The sequence below is a fragment of the Daphnia carinata genome, chromosome 5 (genome assembly GCF_022539665.2).
Source record: "Daphnia carinata strain CSIRO-1 chromosome 5, CSIRO_AGI_Dcar_HiC_V3, whole genome shotgun sequence".
Lineage (NCBI taxonomy): Eukaryota > Metazoa > Arthropoda > Branchiopoda > Diplostraca > Daphniidae > Daphnia > Daphnia carinata.
Window position 1 is genome coordinate 7,039,896 of NC_081335.1, and position 12,155 is coordinate 7,052,050.

Sequence of the window (12,155 nt, forward strand, 5' to 3'; positions counted from 1 at the left end):
TTTGTTATTGTTCATGGCCTCCATCTATCTGTGTAGTACGAAAATTCCATTGATAGCTTTGCTGTTATTGTCTGCTAGCATCGAAGATAATACCGAAAAAATTCAGTGAAACAAGGGAAAAGGCCGTTATTGCAACAAAATGTTTGGTGCAATAGATTCTACGAAAAACTCCTTTTATCATAAAGGACGGCTAGCTGCTTTAAAGAGGTAAGTTGAGTAAGCTCTTCTTCAGAGACTTACGTGCAGCTTGCAATCAAATTGTTGATGTGGAATATATTATGCATTCTCATTCACATTCAATGTTTATTTTGTTTCCTAGGAGAACACAAAAAAAATTGGCGTCAAGGATGTTTTGTTATACGGGATTATTGATTATTACTAGGATCCAAGCATAAACCAAAGCCAAACTTAGGACTTGCTTAACCACTCAACAATTTTACTGTGAAAGGATGCAAAATTATGAAAGCGGTATAACATTTTAGTAACCAATATGTCTTAGAATATCTTTACTTTGTTTTTGCATGATGCCAGGGGATCACCCAAACCATGCACCTTTCAGATTGGAGGTCTTAAATGGATGAATGTAATTGAAACGAGTTTTCATATTGAGCCTGAATAAAAGGTATGTGAAGGGTCAAAACCTAATTTTAAAAATTTTCATACATTGTGGTTTTCTTGTGCATCATATAACAAAAACTGAGAGCATAAATTTGTTATTGGATTCTAGGGAAGAATGGATGACTGCTGTTGATTATGCTGCTGAACAGCTTCATACAGATCCTGATTGCAATGATTTGGATATGCCAGCCGTTTCTGAAAAAACACCAGAAACCATGCTTCCAATCCTTAAGAAATGGAAAAACAGCTAACAGCTAAGCTCTCGCTTTTCACAGGTATGCGTTAATCTTTACACTTAAGTAAGACCTGCCAGTTTATTCCATTGATTTTCAGGAAAAAAGCTGGATTTATCTGATAAGAAAACAAAAATCAAACTAAACGGAAGTTAAATGAAATGAAGAAAAAATTATAAAGCAAAAAGAAGAAGAGGAGGTCCTGAATTGCCAAACTTGCATGAGCAACCAAGGTAGCATCTGTGTCACCAACCTCTGTTCTTTCAGAGTTTGTCTAAACAGAAATTTCTGAACCAAGACTAGCAAGTACATTGCCAACACCAATTTTCAACAGTGAAGGCTGCCCAGTTTTCAGCAAATTTGATTTTGGAGAACTATTTAATCCCTCACCCATTCTGAAAAAGACCACTTTAGATCCATAATTGGCAACGATTAAAATGAAAAAAAAAATACTTAAACAAAAAGTGAAAATCTTGGTAGGCCAAACTGAAGGTGAGAATCCAGAAGCATGGAAGAAAAACAGGCTTGCAATGGTGCTCTACACATAGCTGAAGGTTTTCAGGTAAACTATCAATTTGACAAACATATTTGTAAGGTGTTCAAAACTTCTAACGTTTCTGTATTGCAATAGGTAGAAGACTGTGTGGAATTCCTTGGCAAATAAATAAAGAAACGAGGTAAAATCAAATCAGAAAATAAAATAAATTGGGCTGATCGCAACGAAGAAAAGGAAAAGAGAAAGGAATGACAACAGAAAAAGAGAAAGGAATGACAACAGAAAAAGAGAAAAGCCAACATTAAGAAAAAGAAACTGAAAAAAAAGAACATACAGTGATTAAACCAAATCAAAAAAAGGAAAATTTATCGTATGAAATAATGATACCGACTCATAGATGAGCTAAACTCGTGTTCTTTCATGTGCAAGCCATGGCGCGACAGTCTTTTAGAAAAATACACTGGCATGCCTTTCATGATTTTGGAAAATTTGAAGAAAAAAATCTTAGATTCATTTTTAATTGTTTAGTGTCTTCACTATAGCAGACTCATAAAAACAGTCTTTCATGGTAGAAAATAATTAAAATTGATTTGTACTTGTTAATAGCTTTGTCAACTTCAGGTGCAAGGCTTCCTTATTGTTCATTGTAGTATGTGATGTGAATTAGGTAAACAATAGCAGCTGGAATATGTGCATAAGGGGAAAACAAGACACGAAGAACGTAAAAAATTATTTATCATTGCTTGAAAACGCGAGTTCTCACCAGAGACGTATATGGTTCTCTCGGACTAAAGGTGAGGTTACTCTTTAACAAAAGACTGCTCTTTACCAAAAGCCATTACTATTTAAGTTTGACTCATAGACGTTCTTATGCAAATTAAATATTCCAGTTATGCTAGAACTATTTATAGTTTTGCTGAAAAGCGCTCCAAGACAACAGTTAGCAGTAAAAGGCCTGGCATATTTATAGCAGTAGGTTATGATTTTAATATATTTATTGGGCTCTTTGTAATCGTGAAAAAAATTGAAAATGTGATAAGGAAATAAATGGTATGAAAATCAATATTGAATTACAATATTCTTTCTTTTTGTCCTTATCGCAAACGATAGTTTAAGCTTGTAGTGTTCTTCCTCAAAAAATTATTAATCAAATGTTAATAATAATGAACTAGTCTTCGTGGTACATATCTTTGTTCCCAGCAACCACAAAAGCCCCGCGGAACTCATTCAGTTTCCGTACTCATAACAAATCAGGGGTCTTAACCTATGGAATAAGTATCGACAAAGAGAAGTTATAATGAAGATGGATTTAGAGTTGGGGGGAATGATCAAAGAGGGTGGACAGAACAAGGCTAAGTGCGGAAAACTTATAATTCTTATATTATATTTAAAGAAGCTAAAGTAGTTCAATAAACAAAAATTGTGAAAAATGAACTTTATTTAGCGGGATATTAGCAATAGATAAATACTAACATAATCCGAAATCCGATAGCTACATAATAAATAATCAAAGATTAACTAGCGTATATACGCTAACATTGTTTCATATGGGCAAACCTTATAGAAGGTCACGGTTTCAGCAACCTTTATATATTCCAACTTCCACGGAATAGGAAGTGGGAAATACTTTTTGGAAACTCAATAAAGATTTAGGAACATGGAAATTAAGCGGAGAAAAAGGCCCAGTTTAATGGAGAAAAAGGCCCACTTTAAAATTTGGAATAAAGTGGGCCTTTTTTGTATGGGCCTTTTTCGTCTGGGCCTTTTTCGCGGGCCTTTTTCGTCTGGGCCTTTTTCGTCTGGGCCTTTTTCTCCGACCTCCCGAATATGTCGGGCTGTATTAATGGAAGAGGTAGGTATGTCGGCCTTAATTAAATAAGAGGGTGCATATGACGGCTAAAATTTTAATTTATTTTTAATGGGGTCGCTTTGACGGGAGCGTTATTACATTTAGTTAATGGGTAGCTATGTCGGGGTAGGTTGGACAGGTGATGTTTTCCCATTTTCTGAAGGAAGAGCCCTGTCGGGAGTAGATCTGCCGAACCTATAGGTACTTGTGACGGAGCATAGCACTGTCCTCCTATACCCTGGCGGGTTCTAATTCCCCAAACTTATTCGCTGCGGCACGTCTCGAATCTTATACACGATGGCTCGATTTCACTCTTAAGTTGACGAGATCTTTCGCGGTTTCGCCGTTTGGGCATGGGATCAGTTAGGATGGGCTGGCTAAATTCAGATACAAAGAGGGAGCGTTGCGGAAGGCACGTTGTACCTACGGAAAGGCAAGCTTGAGTTTTGGTGATGCCTAAGTTCTGGCCTCATCAAGCTTCCTCGTCGCTAGGTTGCAGATATTAAGCTATGAATTCGATTGGGTTATCTTGAATTTTGCGACATAGCCTCAATGCTTACATTAAACTTGCGCAAGCTATGAAACCGCAGTTTGCCGTTTAACATGTGAGAATCAAGCCATTAAAATTAACGTAAGCTAGAAAAAAAGAATTAAAAAGATACATTTTATTTTTATTTAGAATTAACAAAATTAAAAACAAAGATTAGTTATAATAGGATTTTAATTTCAAAGTATTTAATATATTTTCGGAAAATATAAGAAATCATATTTAATTTAAAATTTTTTTAAATGTTAGCAGATTTGCTTCTTTACTTTAGACGGAATACTGGTTTAATTATTTTTTTTTTACCTGTTTGTGATTTGGTGTGAAAAAAAGTGTTTTTCAATGGTTTCTATTCCATTATTCAATAATGATACACAGCGGCCACTGAATACTCAATTTTTAATACTTAAAAAAGGCCAGCGTACTAGATTTTTTTACCATACTTAATTGAAATAGCATACTTAATTTCTAACTATATCTCCCTGCCTACTGAATAATTCAGTAGGCCACTAGGCTAATTAATCTTCGGGTGGATACTTAAAATTGTTATCCACTTTCGGAATTATATATAGGTCGAATAAATAAAATAATGTATTCCTTTGAAATTTGTATTGTTTGACAAATCAGAAATGTGAAAACAATTAGAACATGGGTAACAAAAACTAATGATGTCAAATAAAACTTTTCAATAACACTTTCAGCACTTGGTGCACGTAGTGGGATGTTCCATATTGACCATGTAGTAGATTGAGACCTGAAACTGAGAACTAAAAAACAATCAACATTATTATTTATCAAACACTGTTAATTTCGGGTTTACGCCTTTCGTCGGTTAGGGGTAACTAATATCGAGCGGAGTTTGCGATAATCGCAAAGGTAATCTCTGGTTAACGCTCTTTGTTCGTTAAAAACCAACGAAAAACGTTACCGCGAGCGATTTCCGCAAAGGTACATTTGGTTAAAGGTTTTCGTCGGTTTTTGTGTGTGATATACGGCACATGAAACCGATTTCCGCACTATACCCCTACAGTCCTACATTGGCAAAGAAGACTAAACAGCATCCTTTGTCGTTTTGTCAAAAACGCTCATTCTATTTGTATTTCATACTAAGCAGGTAAACAGCGGTATTAAATAAATTTCAGATAAAAAAGAATTTCGTCCTTTAGATAGTTGAAAATAGGACAAAGAAATTATTTTTATATTATAGCATTTTTATTTATCATTGCTGATTTTATGAACCAATTACGTATTACCAACAAATTATAGTTTTATGTTATAGGGAAGAAGAATTTTTATTGATGTTCACAATTTAAATGTTGTAGTTAATTTCGTGTAATTCTAGTACCAAAAAGAAAATGAAGTTGAAAATTTTTTTATCAAGAATTGAAATTTCATGACGGTTCCTGGACTTGAAACCAATACCTTTGTGATTGGAGTCTGATCTCTTACCAATCTGGTATATATCAATATACATCATGTATATTTCAACCAAAATCAATTGTAAGCCAAAATCTTTTGTTTCAAATTTGGTTTTGTTGGTTATTTAGACCACATAAATAGCCATGTCATCCAAAAAGCCTCCTTAAAAATAATTAAGTTAAGTTTCTTAAAAGAAAAGTAGAATACCTTTCTCTTAAATATATATTTACCTAACATATTACCTAACCAATTTAGTTTGTTATAAAATCTGCTCGATATAAAATATAATCGTTAGATATAATTCAGAACAATGAATAAGTATTGTCTGCTAATTCCAACCCTACTCACCACGCTCTTACCCCGTCCCATCGTCTTTGAAATTTACAGATGTCAAATAGGAAATCTCACAATTTTTACATTTGCAGGAAATATATATTTTGTGCAATACAATTCAAAAATAATGCAATCATAGATATCCCGCAAAGCAACTCAAAGCCCTTTATTAGACATCCCCAATCCCCCTATTTCCTTCCCCAAAACCTCCAGCTTATTTTGGTCTGCTACAAAGCAGATAAAATTTAAAAAATGGCAATTATGCGAATTTCGCAAATTGGCAACGTTAAAGCAAAGCGTCACCCTTTGTTGTTTGTTCTCGGTCTTCCTTGTCGTTTAGTTAAGTCGATAACGATCTTTTTGTGCTCTTGTTTTCGGGATATTTTTTTAGGAATATCTGTGTTGTACTTAATTTTGTGACAGTAAACTCGAGGTAAGTTAACATTATATAAATAGAAAACTCATGTAATATTTTATTTTCAAACGTTATAGGTCTTATTGCGAAAAGTGTACAACGATTGTCCAGCTGCATCCAGCGAAAACGTTAAGGTACAGCTTTTTCTTAAAGTTTATATCACGTTTGTAAGCAACGTCATTTTTCAAAAACAAGATGGTCAGATGCAGGATGTCTTGAGAAATTAGCATCATGGGCCATTCTACCTGGAGTGAAGCATGTTCACGTAAAAAAAAACTACTTGCTATACTGAGAACTCCTGAGTATAGCAAGTATTGATCTTCACTCTGTTATTGTGGAAGTCCATGAAGTGGCACATAGAACGGCAATGATTTAAACCTCACTTGGGATAATCTACTTCTGGGACAAGGTATTAACCTTCCCTTGTTTTTTTAGTGCATCATATCGCCTAATATTTAATTTCAATATTTATGAAAATATTACAGGTACTTTGATGCTCATTTAATTTGAGTCAGCTTCGCATATGGATTCTTCGCGCGATGATGCCATAACGACTCATTATAACGATTTCGAAATGGTTCGTCAGTTGTGCCTTCGCGGCCTTATATTAGAACTTCTTCAAGGTAATATTATTAAAGTGTTTCCTGCGTTATGGCATTCTAACAAGATTTTTATTCTTTTCAAAATTTTTCTAGATAGACTTCCATAAAGATGAAGTAAGAGCTTTAGGAAGCGAACTGGGTCTGTCTGAAGAATTCCTGGAACGTCACCCGTTTCCAGGTCCCACAATTGCCAATTCATATCATTTTTCATTTCGAATATTTATTGTTAAATAAATTTATGTATACATTTGGCGAATAAACATTAGCTGAAAAGCTTTGTGTTATTTTTGTTTATTTTAAATTGAGGGCTACCATAATTATTTTAAATATTTCGAAATAAAAGGGGTGGATAGGAGGGTTTCTGGAAGGTTATGGGTGCATTTTTAATTTCAAATAAAAATTATTATATGGGCCAATTTCGATGGTATTTTCTAACGATTTTCGTCAAAGCAACGAAAACCGAAAACCGTCGGAAAAAACCGACAATTTTCGTTTTCGGAAACGTACCGTCGGTTTTCGTCGATTAAAGCATGCGTCCCTTGTCCACCGCTTTCAGACCATTTTTCCGTACGAAAACCGTTAACTAAAACTAACAGTGAAATGAGTTTCACCAAACTTACCAAGATCAGCTCCTGTTCTTGAGCAACAACAACTACACCATGGTTGTCCTCAGTAACAGCAGAGAATCCTGACAGATGACAATAATAAATGAATTGGTATTCGTAACAATATCATTGACAGAACTTATCTTGATCTATTTCTTTTGTATCTGCATTATCGTTCTAGAGTAGGAATGGAATTGCTATTGATATACTTGCTTGAAGTCTTGAACCTATTGTAAAATTTTAGAAGAAAAATTATTACGCTAACCATCAGTGTACATACCACTAATGTTACCAATGATGGAAAGGGTAGGAACGTTAAAGTTGTTGGAAGAATAGTCCCCATCATCACTTCAGTAACCTAGAAAAGATAAGTTATTGGTCTATTAGTTTAAAACTTTAATAACAGAGAAAAATTTGTCGATTTTACCCTGTGCTACTGCGTCAAAACTTATTCAACCTGTCTATGGAATTTCCGTTAGGTATTCTATAACTTGACATTCAAAATTCCAAATCTAATTAGAAACAATTTTAAGAATAAAGATTTTAACACATAGTTGTATGTTGGTTACCATCAAGCACTTTTTTTTGTTGATCGACGATGTCTTTGAAATAGACAACCAATTTTAATTCACATGTGTTCACTTGATTTTTGGAATAGACAAAATTTTTCCATCCCATTTGAACATTGACGAAATTTTTCCCCAATCACTAGAATTTTTAAGCGTTGCCACGTAACAAAAATATAAGAATTAGTTTTTGTTTCTAATGGCGTTGTATTATTATCTGCTTTGCAAGATACTTAAATATTTTGAGCCCTTAAACCAATTTTTGCAACCTTAAAAAGCTGCAAGCAGTATTTAAAAAAAATTTTTCATACTTAAAAAAGATGGGAAAGGTTAAAAAAATTTTTTCAATAGGCGAAGGCAAATTTTAAGTATTTTTTTTTTCAAAATTAAGTGTCATTTTAAGATACTTAATTTTTTCAGCAGCTTTTCCCTACTGAAAGACCCTTAATTAAGTATCCAGTCGCTGCTGTGTAGATGAGATATGCCAACAATGATCTAGTGGAAGCCCATACGACTAAGGGGCGAGAGGTCCGAGTTGTTTCTAGCCACAGTCTCTATTTTTCACCTTTTCAAATGTAAACTGACGATGCGCGAGCCTAGATTAACTTGAATTTCCAAGCTTAAATCGTTAAAAATATAATCCTATTGAATTATTTAAGCGTTAGCTTCGGAGGTTTGAAGCGGTAGCCAGTCAAGCTAACGCAAGGCTTTGGTAAGCTTAGCGTTATGTACGGCTCCGATAATAACTTAATGGTCAGACCGTCACCCACCCATATCGAATGTCACCGCGGCCACCAAATGGTTCAGTGCAGAAAGAACGGTCACTGGCTGTAATAGAAATCTGGGCCGAAAATCAACTGTATTACCACATTCAAGCCGATAAGAATGTACACGCGATTACACTCGCGATTACACACGCGCTCTCAGGCACACACTTGGACACCGTGTTCATTCGTCACTCTCTCTCTCGACTTTCTTCACTCGTCTACCTGAGCCGTGGGGAAAGAGGAACGAACCTAGGATTCGAGAGCTGGGGAGACAGAAAGGATAACAGGAATGCCATTCCTTACACTCTCAGTTTGCGATTTCTACTTTTTCACTGTTTTTGGCTACCGTTTGGTAGAGAAATGAAACGTGCTGCAAAATGGCAGTACTTGCTACCATTTGGTAGGAAAGTCGTTGATTTTTATACAGTAGAGAAAAGGTAGTGAAAAGTAAATTTTTTACCAATACGTCTACCATTCAAAAATTTCGCATTACGCTACGATTTCCCTTTTACTTTTCTACCTTTTGCCTACTTTTTGTCCTATTATTTTACCACCTTTTTGAATTTTAATGTACGCTCGAAAAAAATTTAGCTTGAATGAAGCAATACTGCTTACTCTATATTGAAAAAATACAATCAAAAGCAAGCAAAATTGGTTGCTATGGGAAACATGTAACATAGAGCAAAGGTATGCATTTCTTGATATTGAGAACATAGAGAATATTTGCTTCTGCATTTCGATAAATGCGCTTTAAATGAAGTTAGTTAAAAGAAGTTCAACATCTGTAGATTCATTCGAAAAATATGTAAAGTAGGTGAAAAGCTATTTTCGAAAAATTGAGCAAATGAAGAGATCCAGTGTGGGCTGCTTCAATTGTTGTCCGTCCCCTTTCTCCGCACTTAACTTTGTAAGAAAATCAGCCACTGAAGGACACACCCTACCAGGGCGGACACTAAAAACGGAGGTGTAAAAAAATATTTATACAACACATCATCGGCGACCCCTTGAGATGAGGCTTTTCGTCGATAACAGATAAAACGTCTTCGTTAGCCTGTTTAAGTAAAACGAATGAAGTTATGAAGCAATAATGAAAATTTTTGTGTACCTTAGTGAAATAAACAACTCGTTCAATGATTGATTCCTGACTTACGACACGAATCTTTTTTAAGATGGAATCTGTCGCAATACCAGAACCAATAGTTTTCGGCATTCTAAATAAAAATATCTTTAAATTGTTGCATTTAATTGAAATTTAAAAAAACATTATCATCTTCAGTGTTTGGAATGGGAACATGTGATCCCCAGGCGAAATTTTGTTGTCAACTGTTCATACACCAAAATAATCGTTTCTTGAAAGCGCACTGCTTTCGGGAATGCCAGTGAGAAATCACGGAAAATCTAAGATGTTATAAATGTATTAAAAACGTAGGGGAGGTAGGCCGCAATTGGAACGCTAGACAATTGAAACAAAAAATATACCACTCGAAGTATGACAGGGATTTTGTTCAAAAAGTTTGAAATAATAGAAATTAAGGTTGTTCATTTTTAGAAGAAATTTGAGGCCTTAGACTCTAAAAGTTTGGAGTTATCCCAAAAGTTTTTTTTTTACGGTCCATTTCTAGTTTTTGCCCGGACAACTTTTTCATTTTAACCCCTTAAACGATGGAGGAAATTATAAAAAAAGGTCGTAAATCATATCTAGTTCATTTTTCTATATACTGATTACATTATTTTTTTTCCTAGCTAATTTTTATGCTCTATAAGCAATTAATTTTCCGAGAAGACCCATGTTAGGGGCAAATGGAACACCGATGCGCGTCCTATTTCTTGCAATTTGGCAACATGCTAAAATACATTAAAAAATGAAGAATAAAGTTTTTTATATTCTAGTAAAAATTTCATCGAAACATGTGCCCCAGATTCTGACTTATCGTCATTTTAGTTTCCTTATAAAAACGGGAGCTCCCCGATAAATACGAGAGCCCTTATGGGAAAACCCATGTTTCAATCGCACAGACGCCCTGTTTCAATTGCCCAGAAGGATTTGCAATTGAAACATCTTGAGGTACCTCCAGTTTTTTACCCCTAAGAGATGTTCACCTTTGACGAAACCCCCCCAAAAAAATATTTTTGTGTAGCTGAGATAACTGGCTACAAAACTATATATTTTTTAGCTTAATTGTTATATTTTTGTAATCGGGGGGAACAAAAATGAGTTTTTTGTTCCAACCACGCCCTACCTCCTCTATTTAGAAGAGGCATAAATGCAGTGTGTAGGCACCAAATTTTGACAATCTCTGAAGCGAAACTTATCATAATCTCCATCGAAAGCGGGGTCTCTATCCCTATTAAGCTCATTGTCAGACCTGCAATTAGACTTTGCCTTTTTAGCCGGGCAACATCATTTTTTATTTTTCTTTTGGAAACTTAACACGAAAAATTTGGATTTTTAGCACAAACAACAAGTTTGGAGGCTTATAATGTACCTTTAAGTTTGCAGCATTATATGAACCGAAGTTGATCGTGAGCAAGGTGATTATAAATCAACCGCATTAAGCTGTGAAGCATCCATGAGGAACGGGGTACAACTTGCATAAATAGAGGCCATGTTGACAAGAAGGAGAAAAGGCATCTAGAACGGCCAAAGAACCAAAGTCAATAAAAAAACAAAAGGAAGCAGCTCGACCGTTGATGGGATTATTGATTAAAATCTCTACATAAAATAACAGAATATGTCTACCTTTGAAGTGGTTAGAAAAATCCGTTTGCTCCACAAAAAAAAACGTGAGCTTGCACCATCCCCTTAAAATACAGTAGGTTGTTTGACACTAAATGAGAAATCCATCAAGAATCACACAAGAAAAAGAATCAACAATCCATCCACAATCAACAATCCTACAAATGAAAAAAAGCCCCCTTGTAGATGCAAAATGGAGAACAAATTTAACACTTGCTGATATATCAAAACTGAGGTATGAGCGACGCTAGGTCCTTGAAAAGCCTTGAAGGCTAAGGAAAACCTCATGTAAAAAATTGATAATCAGGTTGACCGCACGCATTTTCTAGTTCTAGGTCCCTAAACACACAATGTAAATCTTCATAAAAATTTACATTATACTTACATTGGAATACTTTGCAATATTTTATCCATAAACAATTTGACATTAATAAGTTATCCCAGATCACCAAAATGTACCTGTCACTACTAATGTTGTCAAGTTTCTCCCCGATATAATGTTCCTCGATTGTCGTCCATTTTCCTGATTGCGTTTGAGATTTCATGCCTAACAAATCCTTCCTTGTGGTAGACACCTAGTGCTCTACCATATAGCAGAGGACTGTTAGATACCTTACCAATCTTCTACTTGTTGAAAGCAGAAAAAGTTTTCTACCATTCCCCTTCCTTTTCAGTTCTACCACGTATGGTAGTCGTAAGGTAGCGAAAAGGTAGTAGGCAAAAATTGAGAGTGTAGGTCTACAGCAGATTAACATTCACCTTTTTTAAGTAGAGTTTCTCCAGCTACCCAGAGTCTTGCTCACATGGGTTTGTATGGTTTACGCAGGCTAAGTAAGAGTGGAGGTCGATCTTGCAATAGGGCAAGATCAGGAAGCAGTGCCATCGGTATTCTCTTTTATACAAGTAATTGGACAAGTAAATGGATTGGAAAACTGTGAATGGACATGGATCGTAATGCCCCTGTACGTTGC

General features: G+C 35.1%; 4 long non-coding RNA genes across 4 annotated transcripts; 2 read left to right on the forward strand and 2 right to left on the reverse strand.

Moving 5' to 3' along the window:
• Positions 1-956: 956 nt before the first annotated feature.
• Positions 957-1,822, forward strand: LOC130703118 (uncharacterized). Its single transcript, XR_009004556.2, has 2 exons — positions 957-1,413; positions 1,483-1,822. It is a non-coding gene; the product is annotated as an uncharacterized LOC130703118 (long non-coding RNA).
• A 2,567-nt stretch (positions 1,823-4,389) lies between these two features.
• On the reverse strand, positions 4,390-7,627 carry LOC130703119 (uncharacterized). Its single transcript, XR_009004557.1, has 4 exons — positions 7,542-7,627; positions 7,407-7,472; positions 7,130-7,341; positions 4,390-4,507 (listed from the first exon to the last, which is right to left on the reverse strand). It is a non-coding gene; the product is annotated as an uncharacterized LOC130703119 (long non-coding RNA).
• On the forward strand, positions 6,152-6,676 carry LOC132088000 (uncharacterized). The gene is made up of 3 exons (XR_009421051.1): positions 6,152-6,316; positions 6,393-6,530; positions 6,607-6,676. It is a non-coding gene; the product is annotated as an uncharacterized LOC132088000 (long non-coding RNA).
• Positions 7,628-9,178: 1,551 nt separating the features above from the next.
• LOC130703120 (uncharacterized) lies at positions 9,179-11,308 on the reverse strand. Its single transcript, XR_009004558.1, has 4 exons — positions 11,188-11,308; positions 10,934-11,079; positions 9,553-9,845; positions 9,179-9,498 (listed from the first exon to the last, which is right to left on the reverse strand). It is a non-coding gene; the product is annotated as an uncharacterized LOC130703120 (long non-coding RNA).
• Between the last annotated feature and the right edge of the window lie 847 nt (positions 11,309-12,155).